Source organism: Gymnogyps californianus, chromosome 1 (genome assembly GCF_018139145.2).
Source record: "Gymnogyps californianus isolate 813 chromosome 1, ASM1813914v2, whole genome shotgun sequence".
In the NCBI taxonomy this organism is placed as follows: domain Eukaryota; kingdom Metazoa; phylum Chordata; class Aves; order Accipitriformes; family Cathartidae; genus Gymnogyps; species Gymnogyps californianus.
In genome coordinates this window covers 133,362,935-133,384,482 of record NC_059471.1, presented here as the reverse complement: position 1 = coordinate 133,384,482, position 21,548 = coordinate 133,362,935, and the positions used below count along the sequence as shown (strand labels likewise).

Genomic DNA, 21,548 nt, shown 5'->3' with positions numbered 1-21,548 from the left:
TTTTTTCCAAAAGGAGGTGTCTCTCCTAACTTAGTGGCTCTGGATGTGGAATCCTGCTGCCCTCCACTGTCCTTTGTTTGGTGTCTGCAAAAAAGACAATGTTATTAACACTAGCTGAAGGGGCTTTAGATCACGTGGCAGAGGCACATAACTTTGAATAGATTTCTAGTCCTAGATCCCTTGGTTTTTAAAGTGCTTTGTCTAGGGTTCTCCACATCTTCCTGTATGCATTTGTACACCAGTTAGCACAAAAGGCCAAATCCTTATAGTATCATGTTGTTACATTTGTTTTCACCTGAAGACAAATTCTCAAAATGAGCTTTGAGATTATTCTTTTCTATGGTTCTGACTGGCTGATCAAAACAAACCACATATTAATCAAGAAAAAGCTGCTAAAAGGTTGGGGGTTTTGTTGCTGTGGTGGCACCTGTGCAAGACCACCTTGACTTAGTCTCAAGTCACCATAGATAGTCCAAATGAAATTAATCAGGATGATATTTCTCTACAGCAACTTCATTCACTGAAGAAAAAGTGTTTTTCTTTTGCAGGTGGTGAGCAATTGCATTGTGCATTGTGAATTACTGGGGGGGGGGGGTGTGTTTGTTTTTTGTTTTTTGAGATAAGAACGGTTTAATAACTAAAGTAAAATATGATACTAACAGTAATAATAATGAAATACAATAATAATAATAGTAATTGTAATGAAAAGGAATATAACAAAAAAAAGAAGAGGGGAAAAAAACCCAAAACCTCAAAACTTGACTGCATAATTTGTGGTAGTGGGGGACTGCATTTGCGCTCTCCCCTAGTTTCTTAATTGCTCACCACCCGCTGACCAATGCCCGAGCAGCGATCCACCCCTCCCGGCCAGCTCCCCCCTGTTTATATACTGGGCATGACATTCCATGGTATGGAATATCCCTTTGGCTAGTTCGGGTCAGCTGCCCCGGCTATGCTCCCTCCCAGCTTCTTGTACACATGCTTGCTGGCAGAGCATGGGAAACTGAAAAAAATCCTTAACTTAGGATAGGCGCTCCTTAGCAACAACTAAAACATCAGTGTGTTATCAACATTATTCTCACACTAAATCCAAAACACAGCACTGTACCAGCTACTAAGAAGAAAATTAATTCTATCCCAGCTGGAATCAGGACAACATAGAATGTGTCCCTAGGTTTGAGCTTAAATACAGCTCCTGGGGCAATGGACAGAGACTGCATTGTTGGAGGGTGCAGGTGAGGTTGTTCAGGGCAATTAAGGCTTATTGGTGCACTCAAGACCCTGACTGTCTTGGTTGAAAGAGTACAGCTTCAACAAGCATCACAGAGCAAATCATAGACTCATAGAAAAAAATACTTATTTAAAAACTAACTTAATTTTCCACAGTGTAGCATCACACTGTGTCACTAGGATAATGCTGACTTTAAACAGAGAGCACCCATTGCTTCAAGATACTTTCTGCAGCACAGAGAAGTCCAGCAGGGTAGTAGTTAATTAATCATAGTCACTTAGAATTCATTAGTATCCTTGCAATGCTAGCGACATGGTAAGTAGTTTCAAGTCCTTTCTCTACTGAGTTCAGTTGGTTACAGGAAATAAACCTACCCTGAACTGTGCAGTGCTAATAAGTACCCTTAAACAGAGAGGGTTAGTACTTTTCCAATCTATGTTTTTTCCATGGAATTTCTAAAATTTTTATACACAATGCTTTTATACCTCTCCTTCTAGTAAATGGTACTCATGTGAAGCATCAGCTGGAGATCAGTGGAGGCTGATACCCCTACCTGCAGGTTTTCTTGTCCTTTGGGATGCTCAGATGTTAAGCAACATGCTGTTCTGTTAGCTAACAATACCACTTCTGTCCACCGAGTGGCACCGTTCAATTACAGAAATACAAAGTGGAGTCCTCTGGCCCCAACACGTGGTTTTTGAAAGGGGCACTCCTGAATTGCATGCTTTATGTGATTTTACACTCACAGTGAACTAGAATTCCATGCTCTCTTGAAAGAAATAGAGAAATGCTAGACCCTCCACATATTATCTTTAGCCTCTGAACCCCTGTATGCAGACTTCAGCGCAAGGAAAATTTTATTACTCATTCTCAAACACCTCCATTGGCTCTCTATTCTCTTGAGATCCAGTTCAAAAGTACACTCCATTCTCCAAGTTCTTCTTCAATTTTTTTTCCTATCTTTTTCACAGATCTTAGTCCTCTCTGTTCACATCCTGGACTCTAATACATACAAACTGAGGGACGAGAGGATGGAGAGCAGCCCTGCGGAAAGAGATCCGGGGGCTTGGGTTGATGGCAAGTTGAATCTGAGTCAACAGTGTGCCCTGGCAGCCAAAAGGATTAACTGTGTCCTGGGGTGCATCAAGCATAGCATAGTTAGCCGGTTGAGGGAGGTGATTGTCTCACTCTGTACTTCACTGGTGCGGCCCCACCACACCGCCTCAATATAAGTGGGCGCCTCAATATAAGAAGGACATCAAACTATTAGAGTGTGTCCAGAGAAGGGTGACCAAGATGGTGAAAGGTCTGAAGAACAAGAAGTCACTTGGTTTGCTCAGCTTAGAGAAGAGAAGGCTGAGGGGTGACCTCATCACAGTCTACAACTTCCTCAAGGGGTGCAGCAGAGGGGGAGGTGCTGATCTCCTTGCTCTGATGACCAGTGATAGGACATGAGGAAATCATAGAATCATAGAATCATTTAGGTTGGAAAAGGCCTTTAAGATCATCGAGTCCAACCATAAACGTAACACTAAACCATGTCCCTAAGTGCCACACCTACACGTCTTTTAAATACCTCCAGGGATGGTGAGTCAACCACTTCCCTGGGCAGCCTGTTCCAATGCGTGACAACCCTTCCAGTGAAGAAATTTTTCCTAATTTCCAATCTAAACCTCCCCTGGTGCAACTTGAGGCCATTTCCTCTCATCCTATTGCTTATTACTTGGGAGAAGAAACTGACCTCCACCTCGCTACAACTTCCTTTCAGGTAGTTGTAGAGAGCGATAAGGTCTCCCCTCAGCCTCCTTTTCTCTAGGCTAAACAGCCCCAGTTCCCTCAGCCGCTCCTCGTAAGACTTGTTCTCTAGACCCTTCACCAGCTTCATTGCCCTTCTTTCGACATGCTTCAGCACCTCAATGTCTTTCTTGTAGTGAGGGGCCCAAAACGGAATGCAGTAGTTGAGGTGCAGCCTTACTAGTGCTCAGTACAGGGGGATGATCACTTCCCTAGTCCTGCTGGCCACACTATTTCCATTTCCGATACAAGCCAGGATGTTATTGGCTGCTTTGGCCACCTGGGCACACTGCCAGCTCATATTCAGCCGGCTGTCGACCAACACCCCCAGGTCCTTTTCTGCCAAGCAGCTTTCCAGCTACTCTTCTCCAAGCCTATAGCGTTGCATGGGGCTGTTGTAACCGAAGTGCAGGACCCAGCACTTAGCCTTGTTGAATCTCATAGTTGGCCTTGGCCCATCGATCCAGCCTGTCCAGATCCCTCTGTAGAGCCTTCTTACCCTCAAGCAAATCAACACTCCTGCCCAACTTGGTGTCATCTGCAAACTTACTGAGGGTGCACTCGATCCCCTCGTCCAGATCATTGATAAAGATATTAAACAAAACTGGCCCTAATACTGAGCCCTGGGGAACACCACTTGTGACTGCCTGCCAACTGGATTTAACTCCATTCACCACAACTCTTTGGGCTCGGCCAGCCAGCCAGTTTTTTAGCCAGCGATGACTATGCTCGTCCAAGCGGTGAGCAGCCAGTTTCTCCAGGAGAATGCTGTGGGAAATGGTGTCAAAGGCTTTACTAAAGTCCAGGTAAACAACATCCACAGCCCTTCCTTCACCCACTAAGCGGGTCACCTTGTCATAGAAGGAGATCAGGTGAGTCAAGCAGGACCTGCCTTTCATAAACCCATTTTGACTGGGCCTGATCACCTGGTTGTCCTGTACATGCCATGTGATGGCACTCAAGATGACCTGCTCCATAACCTTCCCTGGCACTGAGGTCAGACTCACAGCCCTGTAGTTCCCTGAGTCCTCCTTCTGGGCATTCTTGTAGAAGGGCGTCACATTTGCTAACCTCCAGTCAACTGGGACCTCCCCGGTTAGCCAGGACTGCTGATAAATGATTGAAAGTGGGTTGTTGAGCACTTCTGCCAGCTCCCTCAGTACCCTTGGGTGGATCCCATCAGGCCCTGTAGACTTGTGTGTGTCTAAGTGGTGTAGCAGGTCGCTAACCATTTCCCCTTGGATTATGGGGGCTTCATTCTGCTCCCCATCCCTGTCTTCCAGCTCAGGGGGCTTACTGGTCTTACTATTAAAGACTGAGGCAAAGAAGGCATTAAATACCTCAGCCTTTTCCTCATCCTTAGTCACTATGTTTCCCCCCACATCCAATAAAGGATGGAGATTCTCCTTAGCCCTCCTTTTGTTGCTAATGTATTTATAGAAACATTTTTTATTGTCTTTTCATTCCATTGAAATGGAATGAAGCTGCCTCAGGGGAAGTTCATATTGGACATTAGGGTGGTCGGTCACCAGAACAGGCTCCCCCAGGAAGTGGTCACGGTACCAAGCCTGTCAGAGTTCAAAGAGCATCTGGATGGCACTCTTCGTCATATGGTTTAGTTTTAGGTAGTCCTGCGAGGAGCGGGGAGTTGGACTCGGTGATCCTTATGGGCCTCTTCCAACTCGAGATATTCTATGATTCTATAATTCTATGATTCAGGAAGACAAGCAAGAGAGCTGAGATGATTATAATAGATCATTCCCCAACATGACAAACAGAAGCAGTTGTTCATTGCCCCTGTTACCTTCAAGGTGCTTACTCACCTTCTGCAGGAGCGCTGCCTAATACATAGGAGATTTATTCTTTTCATGTTACACTATAGTTAAACCTGGGTGATTTCCCACCTCCACACCCCCAGTGTTTAGCAGATTTACTGAACAATGGCATTTCAACAATTCCTGGAGGCATTTTCAAGTTTAGCCTTAGTTTCCTGCATAGTTTCTGAAGGATTTTCTTTCTTTTTCCAGCTTTATTTTCAGTGGGAAAAGAGCAGTTTCAGTCACAGACTGCAAGAGCAAGGGGTAGTGAAAACCCATCCCTATTACAGGATATTCGGTATTAAAGGCCTCATACTCTAGGAACTGGCATATGACCACTTTAAACATATATCACCTGGGTTGCTGCTAAAAGGGGTTGCTGCTAAAAGGGGTGGTCTTACCTGTCCCTCCCCAACCTGCACATCCTCTGCCTTCCCATCCATCTTCTAGCTGTAGCATTTATACAGCTCCATAAAGTCTCCTACACGTACTCCAAAATTTTACATATAATTTTTGCTGAATTAGTTTTCAGCCATATCAGTTCCTTGATCCAGATCACTGCACAAATCTTTGCTGCCAGCACAGGGAAGGTGATGAGGACATACAGCTCAGGGCAGAGAAAAGAGAGAGTAAGGTTGTCTGTCTCAGTAGAGGCTTGTATTCTTGTGGGGTTGAAATGTCTGTGGGATCACAGCCTTAGAAGCAGTTTCCATTTTGCACTATGGTGATTTTAAACTGTTTTCTACAAATATGTTGTCACCACCAGGTTCCTGAGCATGCCAGTCTGTGCATGGGAGATGGAATGAGTGAAGGGAGAAATTCCTGTTTCCTGTTGAGATGTTTCCATCTTACAAGTAAGTAAGCATTCCCTGGGGAAAAAACTGGCACCCAGGCTACAGACTGGGACCCAGGAACTGCCAGGATACAGACTTGTTCTGTTCATGAAACAATTCTTCTGCTAGCAGCTTTATGTATCTAGCCATTCATTTCCTTCTCTGAAGAGCTCCTGAAATAAGTAAGTTAAACGGAATATTTTGCATTAAACAAAATTAATTGTTTTAACACTTCCCACATTCTTTTTCTCTCAGAAAGAAAAGAAATAATTCTATTCCAATCCAAACTAAATTTGTAGTTCTCCTTTCCTACTCATTTTTCAGCCAAGAGCTAAACTGAAACTGCAGTCATTTATATAACCCCTTACTGTAACCTTGAGCAGGCTCAGAGACCCTGTACTTTGACATAGGGTGGCGCAAGCTGCCCAGGTTGGGAGCCGAACAGAAACAGTTCATTGGTACCTTACATTCTCTTACAGAACCTCAGCTCCATTCCCTTTCAGCTTCTTGAGAGTGTTTAACCTTCACTGCTCTGCCTTTCAACTCCAGTAACTTACTGTCCTTACTTTTCTACTGGGCTTCCAAGAACAAGTTATATGTTATGGGATCTTTTTAGCAGGGCAATTTTGCTTAAATACCAGGGCACTTAAGAAATGTAACTTCCCTTCCCATCTACGTAACTGTTGGTCCATTTTTTCCGCTTGAGCATAAGCATGCAACAGAAAACAGAGCTTTTTGAAATCTTATGCAGCTTTCTGGAGTCATTCTTCAGATGAGCAACAGTCACCTGAACATAGCACAGATCTTTTCTAAGTATGGAGTACTTCCAAACACTCTTATTGAAGCAACAAAACACTGGGATAATTGCAGTTTATTTGAGCCCCTCTTCCTTCCAAGTCAAACAGACAATACTGAAAAAAGTACAGGGCTACTTTGTCTATGCTATTCCAACAAGAGTTTGCAATTCCTGTTGTTCACAAATCCAGCAGAAATTAGAAATCTCATGCTTGGTCAAGAACTGGGTCACAGCACACCTCCAAAGGAAGTGAGTGAAGCTTGGAACATGGATCAACATGGATCCGCAGATAGAAGAGGCTAGTCTCAGGTGCTTGATAGAATACAGAGAAGATTGCAAGAGATCTATATAACTTTATAAGAGATACACCTATACATTCATACTTTCTAGGGAGTTCATAGGACTTTAGTAACAACATGCACAAGATAAATATACATCTCTCACTTATGGCTGCACATTTCTGTTCCTGAGCCATGGCTGTAGGGCTCATGAATTTTATTTTTTCCCCCTTTCACAGCTTCAGAAAGCCTGTAGTGTCTCATGTCCCAGTAAGCTTCAAATTAATTTACAAGGTCTGGGCATTCAGGTAAAAAGCTAGAGCCAGTATTGAACTTACCCAGCTGGATTGCAGGTCTACACAGAATTGACTAAATATACCCAAAGTGCCCAGTCCCAGCATGGAACTAGGCTTATTGTAAAACCAGTCATGGATCCCCAGGCAGGTACTTCTCCTTTTAAATGTTCCCCAAATCCTGGTCCACAGCATAAATGACTGGTTTTCCTTCTAGGTGTTAGCATTATGAACACTAGCACTCAATCTGTGTGATGAGTGTGTCGAAACGCTTGGATTATATAGGCAGACTGCTAGAAAATGGATAGATAAACAGACATTTAGATTGTAGCTCCAGTGAACTGGCACAAGTCTAGCTGTTTCTTCACCTTTGAGACTGTCATGAAAATTTGCAACTGGCTCGTGACGACTGAGGAGAGAGGTTAGGATGCAAAGTATAGAATTACAAGGGTAAATATTAATTCATGTGCATGAGCTGTCCCAGCCAAATTGGGGCAACCTGAATGTGGTTTTACACACGATTCTTATACCCTTCAAACATTCAGGTACTACATGATTTGACTAAACACTAACACCCACACTACTGATTACTAATCATAGTAAAACTCTGCAAAGCAACTATATTTTTGCAGCATTCTTGCTACTTTTCTATTGATCCAGATGTCCCTGGAGTCAGTCTTGCTATAGCTACTTATCTATGACACCAGATGATGCTGGGAGGGTTTCAAAGACGTGGGCTAGGATGCTGGTGTTATCTTGGTTGTCCAGGGGTATCCTTTATCCTTCATAGACAAAGCAAGCTTCCAAGCAGCAAAGTCCTTATTTCCAGGATGATGCTGTCCTTTAGTTTCTTTTACTTAAGCAGGAACAATACTAATGTCTTCAGTAAATTTCACTACCTCATGACAATACAGTGTATAATGTGAACTAATATATATATTAACAAATTAATACACTGTCATACTATAAAGACTGGTTGATATAGTAAGGGAGGGAATTTTCATAACAACTGATACACATACTTAATAACAATAGTTATTAAAAATAAAGGTGGGTGCATATTCAGCTAATGTAGATTGGGGTTTTTCCCCTCTCTGGTTTAGATTCATTTCCTTTAAAGCTCAGGAAACAATGCTCTAAGCAGAAGTGAGTGATTGCAGAGAAGGAACAAAGCAGAGAACAAGTCTGCTCTGTCAGCAGAAACACACGGCTTATTTCAAGGGAGAACTGAAACCCCTAAGAAGCCTCCTTGCTTGTAGAAAATCTCATTATTTGTGATAAAGCTTAAAAAATAAACAAAAAAATGCATGACTATATACTAATGGCTACCAAGAGCCAGTGTAGAGACTGTGAAGCTGCAGGGTCTGGTCTTTCACACTCCATCTTGGGCTGCCTTTCAGTCCTTTTGCACTTCTGAGTTTCCCTAAATTCTCTTCAGTTCTTTCTTATTAATTTTCTGTAAGCTTCTCCTCTTTCTATGCTGAGCTTTCTTAGGGAGAAAATACCTTTGTACTTCACCAAACACATCAACAAACAAAGCAAGGCCATAATATATGGCATCCAGAAGGGTATTACAAGGTTTTAATTTACTGATCTGTATGATTATTTTTCAGAAATGTGGGAAGGAAAATGTGCTATTTTAGACTTTTGAAGTGATAAATCTGCCTTTGAAAAAATCTTCTTGAAGATTTTATCCACTGAAAATAGTTTTGCTGCAAAACTGCTTGTCAAACATGTCCTCTCGTATAACTAGTACCCTTCTTACTCTTTCCTCTGCCTGCTATTCTACTTGCTGTTCCCAGCTCCTCCCTTTCTTCTTCGCATCCCTTTCTTTCCTTGTCTTTTATAGTTGCTCTGTGTGTATCTTGCTTTCTCTACTTCTGTCTCTCACCTCTCTCACTCTTACCCTCCTTCCTCTCTCTTTTTCCTTTGAAACTCTATTCCCCTTGTCTTAGCCTCACCCCTCCTTTTTATCCTCCTCAGCTATTTTCTCATGGGTGGTTTTCTTCTCTTTGGTTTGTGTGGTCCGCCCTGCACATTCCAACTCTTTTCCCTTCAAGACCTAACATGTTTCACACAGTGAGGACATTATTTATGAAATGGATTATGCTTTGCTATTCTGACCATTGTTTTAATAACTGCACCTTCTTCTTTTGCTTTAAATATTATGAGATCTGTTTGTGTGTCTGGATATTTGCAGCTCACTATTGTGTGGAATTCTGTGTCTATAAAATCAATGTCTGTCTATGTAAGTTGGAGCACATGATTGTCTGTATCAGTGGTCTCCAAACTTTTTTGATCATGTACCCTTATTGGTAAAAAACTTTAGCATACACTCCCAATATACGTATATTTTCTTACAAATTATATAAATGTACTACTGAAGTTCTAATATTTTCTTCCTGCACCCCAATGGGTCATCTCACATACCCCTTGGGGTGCATGCACCCCACTTTGGAGACCATTGATATATATCATGCAGCCACACTGTTGCATAAAGTATGCTGGTTTTGTCACATTTAAGATTGAGCTGAGAATCTGATCCATCCATGGTAGTTCGGGATGGAGAGCTTTTGTTTCTCTGTTTCTGTCATATCTGGGCTGCGATTGCTTACATTTTGAGAGGGGTGAGTTTTTCTGGTATGATGTGATAATCTGCCTAGTAGAGGAAGGTTTCAGAAACTGGAAACATTTTTGAAGATATAAATGCATGCATTGCAAAATGTTCCAGCATTGAAGAAAGAACATTTAAACACTGCCTTACAATTAATCCCAAGTAAAGGATTGACTGTCATCTTGCCTTCCACCAAGTGAGATTTTAAACAGGGTTTGGATGTTGCATGTGCATGCGTGCATGTGTCCTTGTAGCATAGGAACTTTTCCCAAACTTCCCCATTCACAGTAGCCCCTCGCTCATGTTTGGCTTTCATTCCACAAGAAGAAGGAGGAGGTTTTGGGGGGAATATTCCATTACCATAAAGGGGAGGAAGTGTTTCTGCAGCTATTGAACAAAGCAGCTAGTTAACCTCTTTCACAACCCCGGTGCAATGGTACAGTCCCACTGTTCCTTTCTAGGGGCCAGATGCTCCTCATAGTACTAAAAGGAGGAAGAAAGGAAAACATATGTGCAAAAATTTACTACTGAACTGAGTAAGGACCATATTCCAAGAGGAGCTGAGTACCTGCAATTTCTCCTTAAGTCTATTTCTTTTAGAATCAGGTCGGGGGGGGATGGGGGGGAAAGGGTGGAGGAGGGGAGTTGAAAGGAAAGAGGTCTGTTGTAATTGGTGTCTAGAAACCCCCACGGAGAGGATTAAGAACGAAACTATGCTGTCTGGGAAGAAGTAGGTATTTGTGTTATTCTGCATATATACAGAACTGCTAGAAAAGGCTGTGCTGTGTGGAAACTAGCCCTGGCTTTTTGAACTCCGAGATGTGGCACTATCTGCTGATAGTGCTTCTTCTAAGGAGAAGTTTATACATTTTATCATGCAGTGGGGTGTCTAATGTGCATTTGTGCTTTTGCATGTGTGTACTAGTGTTTTACACTGAAGGGAATCACGGTCACTTTATATTGTATGTAACATGAAGCTCATAGTTCAAACCAAAGGAAGTTTGGCAGCAGAAGCCCACAATTCTGCTCTGTGTTATCACGGAAGTATTTGTGAATTGTAAGCGACTGAGTTTTGATATATTTTCTGTTCAGTCCTAACGGGCACACTCGGCTTGCACTGTAACTCACAGCACCCTCATTTTCTGCTACTTGTCCATGTAAGTCACTGAACGGTAGGTATAATCAGAGGGTTATGCAGCATGCTTCATCCTCTAGCATTTCTCCATATTCAGCCCAGTAACATTTGCAGATTGAGTAGGTAGACTCTTGTTCTTGCACTAGCAGGAGACAGGAGTGACCCAGAAAGATGCTTCCAGTCCTTTGTTTCTACATGGGAAGCTGAGGTTCTCCTTTGGGAGAATTGAGGAACCCCGGTTGACTCATCCACGCCATTGCTGATTGAGTTGAGGTTTGTTAGTATCTAGAATCAAGGAAGCACCTAGCCTCTGTGACATTTAATCTTGAGCGTTTGGAAGTGGAGTGCAAGTAAGCACATACATGCTAACTTTAAGCTAGGTTGCCACAGAACAGCAGCAGATGCCATATAGCAACATGGATTTCAACCATGTCAAGAGAGACTGACCAAGGATCAGTAGTTCAGGCTGTTACTCCTGTACTGCCACAGTGCACCTTCTGGCACGAACCTAGCAGGGGCATGCACACCTGCAGTCACACTCGGGCATCCCCACAGAAAGCCCAGCTGCAGCAAGACAGCAGCGTGGACAAGGCGCAGGCCAGGGCTGCAGCTCTGACGCTGTGGTGACGGAAGATCCACTCGGAAAAGCCCCCTCTGAAAGACGCTGCGCGGGGGAAGCGGGAGGGAGCCTGAGCAGCAAACACTTCAATCGAGGACAGAACCCGGTGCCGCCCAGTGGCCCGCCCAGCGGAGCGGCTGTGAGAGGACGGCGGCTCCGCGCCCTGCTCCATCCCTGCGAGCGCTGGCTGCGGCAGCTGGCAGAGGAGAGTCTGCGGCAGCAGGGGACGAGGGAGCCGCCGGGGGTGGGAGAGAGGATGGTGACCGCCGCGGAAATGACAGGAGTGGCTGCCGCCGCCTCAGAGTGTGGGATCTCGCAGCGCCCCCACCCCCATTTGCCGTCGCGTGCTGCTGCGCTAGGCTGGGCCTCTGCAACGGAAAGCAGGTCGGGGGGGGGGGGGGCTAGAGAGAGGAGGAGGGGCACGGCGAGGAGAGGAGGGAGGCGGGAGAGAAAGCGAGCGCGAGAGAGGAGCCCGGAAAAAGGGACGAGGCAGATCCTAGGAAGCGGGAGGAAGGGAGACTCCTGTAGGAGAGGGATCCTGGGCGGGGAGAGGAGAGAAAAAAACGTTCCCAGAGAAGGGCCTGGAGAGGAGCGCAAGGATCGGGACTACTCGCAAGCATCCGACTTGTTGAAGGCATCCATCGAGGGCCAAAGGCTGTGCCCGGGGCCAGGGGACAAAGCGGCAGTGGGTGCAGAGCGAGAGGGACCTGGCGCTAGCCCATCGAGATGGTGTAACTTACACGGTGAAAATGGTCTTTGTCCAACTTTTCTGATGGCGATCGGCCGGTCGGCACGGCTCTAGCGGGAAGGGCTCCTGCGAAAACTGCTTGAGTAATGCTGGGAAGTGAAGGGGGTGTTGCTGGAGTCCTGTAAAAGGTATTGTGGCGGGCGAGCGGGCCGGCGGGCAACGGCATTGTGAGCCTGGCCGAAGAGATCTGAGGAAGAGAGACATTGTTGAGGATATCCTCGGATCTCTGCCATCCGGGGGCGGGGAGCGAGGACACAGAACAAACGAGTACTACTTCTGAAAGGGATTAAAACTCCTAAGTTTGTGGGTTTTTTCTCCTTTCCTGGTGTCTGCTGTTCAAAGGCTGTGTTACTGGGACTCGGAGTGCTCAGAAAGACCCTCCCCCAAGCGCACCCCTCCTTGTCAGGTGCCGTGTGTCGGCAAGGAGAGAAAAGCTGTATGAAATCGGGTCACGGTTTCTCTGCTCACGGAAATTACTGTCAAAACCAGGTATCTTCCACACATGCATGGTGTGTTTGGTCTGCTCCTATGCGTGTTGTTTCTCTCTAGCTCCTCGAAGAGCCATAATTAAATGCTGCCTTTGAAGTCTCTGAAGCAGGAAGGCAGGGGTAGATGTATGCTGGTGTAGGTTCCTGATCCTCGTGGAACGACACAAGGAACGCTTTGTGGCCTTCTCTGTGGGTAGGGTTGTTTAATGCTCTTGTGGGGGACAGATGGCTGTATTAGTGCTTGTGGCAGAGAAAAGCCATGTTAACCTGTTTTTCAAGGAGGTGATGCAAGTTACTACTACTCATACTAAATAAATCTGTGAATGTGGGAGGGGCTGTTGTGATGGGTGATTTTAAATTTGCCTTTCATGGATCCACTGAGATGATTTCACTTACTCTGAAGTTTCTCTTGCTATTACCACACTCATTCAGCTGGGGAGAAGAGTGAATGTCACCTGCCTCCCCCACACGTTCTAGAAATAAGAGAGTAAAGATGGGGAAGCAAATCTCCCAAGGGGCATCCTTCATTAGCAGTGTTATCAAGTCATGCAGATTGATGAGGAAGGAGAGTGAGAGCGCAAATGGAAACAATAAAGTCAAGACAGTGGGAAGAGTAGCCGCCACTAGACACATCTGTTCCAGAGACAGATCTGCAGCCTCAGCTGGGATGAACAAGGGAGGCTCCCTTCTTCCTTGTTAGGTTCTAATCAGAAACATGGAAACTGGATGTGGGTGCACCTCTTGTTTAGTTACAGCTGATCCTCCTGCCCCAAGCCGCTAATACAAGATTTAGTGACTATTTTTAGGTCTTTCTTCATTCCCAGTTTGAAATAATTCCGATGCTGAGGTTCCTTTGGGAGCAGGAAAGGAAGAGCTAATCCACAATCTAATAATCCTTTTTCTTCGATGTTACCTGATTTCTGTGCTGAAAAAAAAATCTGTTTTTCTCCTGAAGTTTATTCCCTAAATTCAACACCTTACACCACTTCAGTTTATTTTGCTAGTGTTTTGGCAAGCCTCAGATAACTGCATGCAATTGCATCCTTTCCTTTACTGCCTTTTGCACATATGTCCTCTTAGCCAAATTAGACATGCAGTTTTTAATTCCTTGACATGTATGTGTGCCCCTCTAGCCACTAAATGTTTTTTCTTGTCTTCGGAGTTCTCTCCTCTTTGACTTTCTTGCACTGAGCTGCACGGAATTGTTTGGCCATGTGTTTTGTTACTTGGAAATACCATTACTTTGGGGCATTGGAGCTTGTATGAAGCAGGATTGTATCCTCTCTAATTTAATCACCGAAACCCCGCAGAAAGGCATGTTTTCTTGCTTTGTTCTGAGGTTCTCAGCTCTTCCAAGCTGTTATCTGTGGCAAGAACAGCTTGGATTATAGAGACTGTTTTTGGAGGGGGTTGGGGGAGAGACATCACCTCTCTTTGCCCAAGGCTGCTACTGTCTTTGCCTTCTCTATTTGACTTGCAGGCTGACCAATGACACAGTGTAAATGGTTTTGGGGGGAAAGGCAGCTGGTGGCTCCAAGGAGACAGCTGCTTATCCTCCAGCATGCTCCCATAGGCTGCCAGCAGATGTGTCTGACAAGAGAGCTGATTCCTCAACCCATTGAGAATTGTCTTGTTTATGCCTATACAAATTCACTGTGTACATTCCTCTTTGTGCCCAGGTGCAGATGTCTTTCCCTTCTCCCCTTTGATACTGCATGTGCCATATGCAGAGAATCATGTAAGAGATCGCTATAGTTTCTCACCCCTTACCTTGTGTGCCTCCATTAAGATAGAGTTGCTTTGTGGTCAACTCTCCTTCCCTGGATACCTAAACTGTTATGAGATTTATGCATGCTTTTCCTCTGGCTTCAGGAATGCTTCCCTCTATAGGTCTGCTCCCCCTAAAACATGCTTTCCCTTCTTATCCAGTCATTATCCTTCAGCAGCCCCTGTGCGGAAGGTTCTCTTCAAGTCCCTACAGATGAGTGCAAAGTACTTTCAGAGCACATTTAAGGTTGCACAGTTCATTTTTATTTCTCATTTCTATGGCCATATTGTGTATGTTTACTGCACACACAAACAATAGAAGATGGAAGAAGTAGAAACTGGTATGTATGGTCAAGCTAGATCTTTATAATGTGGTTTAGCCACCAAAAAGGATGGCAATATCACCCAAAAAGGGCACTATTGTGAAAAAGTGTTTGTTAAGAATATTCTAGATCGGCTGTTCTTGGTCATAAACATATAATGATTTTTTTCAAAAAGCTAAAAGACTCATTTCTATGAAGAGAAAAGTTGATTAAAGCTTTAGCTGAGCCTTCTATAATTTTGTCATTATTTTCTCTTGTTTTTTCTTAAACATAGTATTGTATTACTATTATATCTTACTGTTTAAAAAAAAGGAAAATCTGTATTTTGTTAGGAAGTTTTATATCATCTTACAGCAATACAGTTAACATACTTTTTCCAGCTACTGACTCCACAAATTCAACAGTTTTCCAACTCTTTGCAACCTTATCATTTAGCTTCTGCCTGTTAAGTCTTGGGCTGGACATCCCACTTCCCTCCATATTTGCTCTCTTTGGCAGCCATGCAGTGTCATGGACTTCAGGGGCTGTGCACAAGTATAACTAATGTGGATTTTGTAAATAATTCTGTAGATGTTGTACAGCAGCAAACTAGCTCCCTGTCTTAAGTGGTGCCAACTGTGCTACGTAAACAGACCACAGAAAGGATAAAAAGTCCTTAATTACTCATGTCAGCCATGGTACTCTAACATGTGAGCAGCAAATCTGCTGAGTAAGAAAATGCCATTTCATGTTGTCACTCTTCTCGCATTTGATTTATACAAGGAGTTTTAAACTTAACAAAGAGAACTACACTAGTACTTTCTTCTCAGAAGCATGTGTTGTGCTTTCAAGAAATATTCCTCTGCCACCAGGAATAGTATTTTATTTTAAGTGTACTATTAATACATGTGGTGTTTAAAAAAAGGTGTGTACTTTATGGAGGTACTGGCACAGTATTTTGTACGGAAGATGCTGTCTTGCCTCTTAAAAAGTCACCATGGAGCAGGCTGATACTCCTGTCGTGGAGGTGCTACTTGAAGATTGTTCTTGAGACCACTTCTGAGAAAAGAAGCAGCTTTGGAAGTCAAGCTCTTCTAGTCACTGGTTTCAATTTTCCATGCCTCCAGAGGCCCCTGTGCATTCTGCTACTCAGGGCTTGCTTGTCCAGAAAATTTTTGTTCAAATGTTTCACATGCAGACACACCCTCCCATATGCATGCATACATGCACATGCCCATGTATGCACAGAACAGTTCAAGAGGAGAAGAGTGCTATCCTGGGAGTAGAGAAGATGCTGGATACTATGAGAACACAGCCTATCCAGTCTGAAAACTATAGCCATATATATGAAGGCTGGATCCTTAAGGTCTTGGTTCAGCTTAGGATGGAAATTCTCGCCAGCCCAGACCTGTACATTGAAACATACACGACTGCATTTTCAGGCAGGCTTTTTCTTCTTTTTTCTCCCCAAGCTTGCCAAGTAGATGATTCCTCTGCTGATTCTGCAGTTTCCAAGTGCAGTTTTTTTCTCTATGCCATTTCTCTGGAAAATATCCAGTGTGTCTAAATGATGTAATTAAACCCTAGAAGCTAGAGATTGAGGACTACTGACTCTTTGTAACTTATTTCTGTTTTAGCATACCGATGTTCCTCCAAGTTACTGTAAAGCTTTCAAAGCTGCCTAAATGACCTGATCTCTCTCCCACTTACGGTAAAACACTCACATGGTATGAATGTATTTGGCCTAGCTGACCACTTCAGAGGCAGTGTGTAGGATACAGACGCCTGTGTGGAGGCCTTTAGCATGAGGCTTACCACAGGTTCTCTCAGATCCTGAGGATGTGTACAAATGGAAGCAGGGTTCCTTGGCAGAACTCTCTTATCTTCCTAACTATTCTTTAAGAAGAGGGTGGGATGTCACAAGAGGGATATTGTTGCAGAGGTTTCTGGGCAAGTTTTGAATAATTTCAATTTGGAAATTCAAATTGGACTGTTTATAAAACTGTTTGAATTTCCAAATGTTAAGTTTCACTCACAGCTAGGATCAATTTGATTCCAGTAAGCAGAATCTGAAATGCTTTCTGCGCCAGGAAGATAGTTGAAATTATTCCATCTTGGTTTTGAGCCAGAAAGAAGCTTCTGGAAGCACAGCTGGATTGGGATGCTTGCCTGCAGTTGTCTCCCAGATGGCCCCTTCCCTTGCTAATGTCAGTAGGCTTTGAGCTGGTGCCAGCAGCAATGGGAATGCAAGTATGTACTGGCATTTTCACTTTTCAGTGAGTTTACTAATCCTGTTTGGAGCATGTGTTGTTCATAAAGGGGCCACCATATCAGCAGTTATCACTGCCATCATTGTGGTATCAGGAATGGAATAGTTCTGTTGAGGAATGTTCATTTAATTACTAGTGCAGAGAGGATCTTAGTGGTCTTCTCCAGTATCTAAGCATGTTAGAAATTAGTAAAGGTGCAGTACAACATGATTTGAGAACAAATTATGCTGACCGGAATATAAACCAGCAGTCTGTTAAAATCTAGCAGATAGATAGAGGCTTGACAGAGGGAATTTTCTGTAGTATGCATGTGTCTTGGTGTTGTGTTCTGCCGGGATGTATGATGTATGTGGAGTCAGATGCTGAAGAGTAATTAGTTTTCTTTTGGAGCCTTACTGTAGCACCTTTTTGCTCAGGGCCTCAGGCTGAGCACCAGAAAGACATTTGGTGAAATAATGTAATGGGAATGATGCATGACTTGTGCTCCTTGTTTCAGTCCTCCTAACACTGACTGGAAGAACCATGTTGACAATTGCATGTTTCTCATGGGTAGTTTTAACCGTCTTGAATTATAAGTGGCTCTGGATGGTCTCAGAGAGCTGCAGGTTCCTGCAACTAAGGAAATCAAATTAGTGACTAGATCCCTGTTACCTGAAGAGAATGGCTTAAAAAATTGTTTCCTAAACAGTTTTGATTCTGTCTAATGAATTACCCCCAAAAGAGCATGTGCGGTGACAGGGTGTAAAGAAAACAAATCAGTCTTTGGAAACAGTAAAAATAAAAATGTTCAGTTCTTTAAAAGAATTAAGGTAAAGCAGGTTTTATTCTCTTCGGTAAAATAACACCGTCTGGACAACTCTAATTGAAAGGATCAGAATAGGCTCATTGAATTGTTGTACCTGTCTTGCTTCTCTTGACTGATAGCCTGTACCAGCCCACTGTGTCTAATAGCGTTATAAAGAGTTCTGTGGATAGAAATCAGAGTGGGAAGGGGAAACTTGCCCTAAAACCTCAGAAAGTTCTTTTAAAATTAGGTTTTAGATGATTCTTTCGAAAAAGGCTTTGCTTTTTTTCCCCCCAGATCATAGCAGATCACCCCAGTGTATTTTCTCTTGTGCCTCTGAACCTGTGGTGTTGAAATTGGACAATCTCTGATTTTATGGCACTAATGCAAATGCACATGGGCTATTTGTATTTGACTGTGTGAACTTCTCTGCCATGGCACTGATGAACTGGGAGCTCAGTGAAGAGCAACAGAAGTGATGAGGAGACTATAGGGAATTTTTGACATGCTTTTAAAAAAACTAGCTTAATGATGACTGAAAAAGGCTTGTTCTGGAGTATCTGTAGTACCTGGGAGACTATTGACAGGATCCTAGGCAATGTGGCTAAAGTAAAAGGGCTGGCTCAAATTGCGCGAAGGGGATGATTTCAGGTTCAGTATTAAGGCGTGTTTTCTTCCAGCAAGGATCTAAGTAGATTGTAGGAAGTCATGGAAGCTCTATTGCTTATGTCATTTAAAAATATAACTAGGAAAGCTTAAAGGAATATACAGACAAAAATCCTGCAGTTGACTGGGGACTGTAGGCCAGATGTTGTCTAAATAAAGATGTCCATCCCCCTCTTTTAGTTTCTGTTACTACAGTCTCACCAGCAACTGGGGGAGGGACTACCTTCCTGACAGAAAATGCATCTTGGATCTGCTGTGTTACAACCAAGACTGGTTGGTTTCCAGGGAAAGGAAGTGGTGTGTTGTGCTTGCTCCATTTTAGGTGTAATCCTTTGGTTTGAAGTTGGACATGGCTGTAACAAGAGCAGTGAGCCCCAGCATTCATACTGAAGGATAAATAAGCCTTTGAGACACAGAGGAGGCAGGATGAGCTCTGAGATCTATGTTACTGCTTTCATCTCTGGCACGAAAAATAATACAAACATGCATTAAAAAGAGATGCTATGAGCCTGAAATATCTTTCTACTGTAACCCACTTGGCCTTAACTTTTCCTCTTAAGACTTTTTCTGTTCTGCTGAAGCATTAGTGGCACATAATGTTCCTGTTTCCTGAGGGTGGAAACAATGAACTCGAAATGCAGGATGGAGGAGGAGGGAAGGACCTGAGAATGGATTGGCTGCTCTGCAGGCTCTGCCAGTGGCAAGTTCTAATTTTTGGTGTGGCTCTCTAACCTGCTTTCACTGCACATGGGCTCCCTATGATGCTTCACTGAACTCAGCTAATTGTTCCACCCAGTCATTCCCTTTCAGGTCATCTCTCCTTTGCAGCTTTGATCTCACTTTTCTTCTTCAAGCTGCCGTTTCTGCCTCATTGCTCTCTCAACTGTCTCCTAGACAAGAGCCAATTTTGGGCAACGTGATTCCCAAAATCAAAGTGAGAGGCTGGTCTAAGCCTTGAACCAGCATGAATCATTAATGTTGTCCTCTAAATAAGTATCTATATATCATTGACAAAAGGTAAAAGAAACTTAGTGTTAAAGACCAAGTCAGATGTTTCTGAGGTTGAATAGGAGGACCCTTATATTGTCTGTTCTTGTTGCTCATTTCAGTCATTTTTACAATGAGATCGAGGTACTATGAGGGAAGGAGACTGAGTCTGAATGAAGATTATGGATTTGGAGACTGAAACTGAATAAAGCAAAACTGGAGAAATCATCTATTTTCATAAAGTTTTCCCAGAATAAGTTCTAGGTCTCATAGTTCCTGTCTCTGTTCTTACTGTGCCTTGAGAGATTGCTACCAAGGTAGCTCCCAAGTTGCTTGTTACTGCACAATGCAGTAACACCTCCTGCAAAAATGGTTATAGACAGACTATAGTCAGTGTTGGTGTGCAGTTCTGTGGAGTATGATCAGTGCAGTGCAGGATTAGTTTGTAGTGTTTTAGTGCCAAATGGGAACATGAGGCTCAAACTAATGGTGGAACAGACAGAATTCCCATCTAGGCAAACAGTGGTCATATGAGGATGAAAACTGTGTTGTAAAACTCTTCTCTGAGCCATTTTCTCTCTCCCTCATAGCGTCCTAGTTTTGTGCATAGATTTCCACATCAAAAGCTCTAATTTACATGCTGGAGCTAAAGCTTGTGTATTGTATAGCCTGTTGGTGCAGTCAGCAAAATTTAAGGGAATCAGCCTGACTGAATTCCATTCAGGGAATATGTTACAGGCCTCTGTTAGGGCAACCTTGTGAACTCAAAAACTGATATTTGCAATAGGTGTGGGGTTATAATTGGGTGGAAGCTAGTTGGTAATCAACTGCATGGAGTGGGGCTGGGGAAGGAGGTTTGGACAGCAAGATTAGGGCAATTGACAAGTCAGTAAAGAGATTATGCTTCAGTGCTTTTCTGCCTTGTTTTACGAAGAAGCATTCTTTCCTTGCTTCTCTTAACAGGAATAAAAACAGTGATGATAAATAATGGCAATAATTAAATAGTTTTAAAAATAAAAGTAGCCTCTATCTGCAAATGCATGCAGCCAACAATTTGAGAACCAAGCTCTATGACAAACCAAGGCTATGAAACGGATTAAAATGGAAAAAAGTAGTTATAATTAACCCTTAAATCATGAAGCACATTCTCTGAAAACCCAAGTTGCCTCCTTGAAGCCAGAAAGGAGGTTAATAAAAAGAGCAGCACTTAAATGAAGAAGTTTTAATATTATTAGTTCTTTCTGTAGTCTGTTTTGAAATGTCAGTTTCTCTTATGGAATGAAGGGCAATTTCAAAATGCAGGGAATTCCTATAGAAGAGGAACATCGTCTTTTAACTGACTGTCAGTGCTGTCACTATCTCCTAATGGACAGCGTAAGTTTGGGTACTGTGAATATGAATAGCATGCATTTTCTGCTTAGGCTAAATGTTCCTTACTAAAACCCTCATGAAGTCAAAAGCAAAATTAGAGATGAGGACAGTAAGTATATTTTTACAAAAAATGAAGATTCTTTACTGCAGCTGAAGAAAATCTTAATCCTTACTAAAGGGCTTTGCAAACTTTTATCCAGAAAGAGCAGTTTAAGAAAAGTATTCTCAGTTTGGTTTTTGCCCTCCATTGTAGGTTTTGAGTGTTTGTGCATAGATCTTGGTTCATATATTTCTAGACATGCCATGTAAGGCTACATTCTTAATTTAAAATGGGAAACAGCATTAGTATAAAATATCCATTTTCTCAGGCTTATCCATATCTTACTTTTGTAAGCCACTCTCACTTTTCCCACCACCCAACCCTTCAGGCCCCTGATTTCTTTTCTAGCATCCTGACAGTGCCTTTAAGGCCCTTTTGCAGCTCTATGATTGGTTTGTCTATGCAGATTTGCAGATGCTCTCACGGACTTGGTCAGCAAATGTCAAGGTTATTTGTCTGATTGTGGCGTTGCTTGTCTGGCCATTGCTAACACTGTGCTTGGCCTCTTTATCATTTTCCATCCATCAGCAATCAGAACTTGGTATATAATAAAACTTTAATTTCAGATGAAAAAGAAGCAAGATCAGCATTGCTGAGTAGATGAGAACATGATTTTAGGGACATACACTTTACATCACACATCCTTTGTTTAAAT

General features: G+C 43.1%; 1 protein-coding gene across 1 annotated transcript in view; it reads left to right on the top strand.

The window, feature by feature from the left end:
• Positions 1–12,183: 12,183 nt before the first annotated feature.
• Positions 12,184–21,548, top strand: part of LOC127029743 (ephrin type-B receptor 5-like) — an 88,882-nt gene continuing 79,517 nt past the window's right edge. Inside the window, exon 1 of the mRNA XM_050915536.1 lies at positions 12,184–12,647. The gene's annotated coding sequence lies outside the window, so the exon portion shown is untranslated. The remainder of the gene's footprint in view (positions 12,648–21,548) is intronic.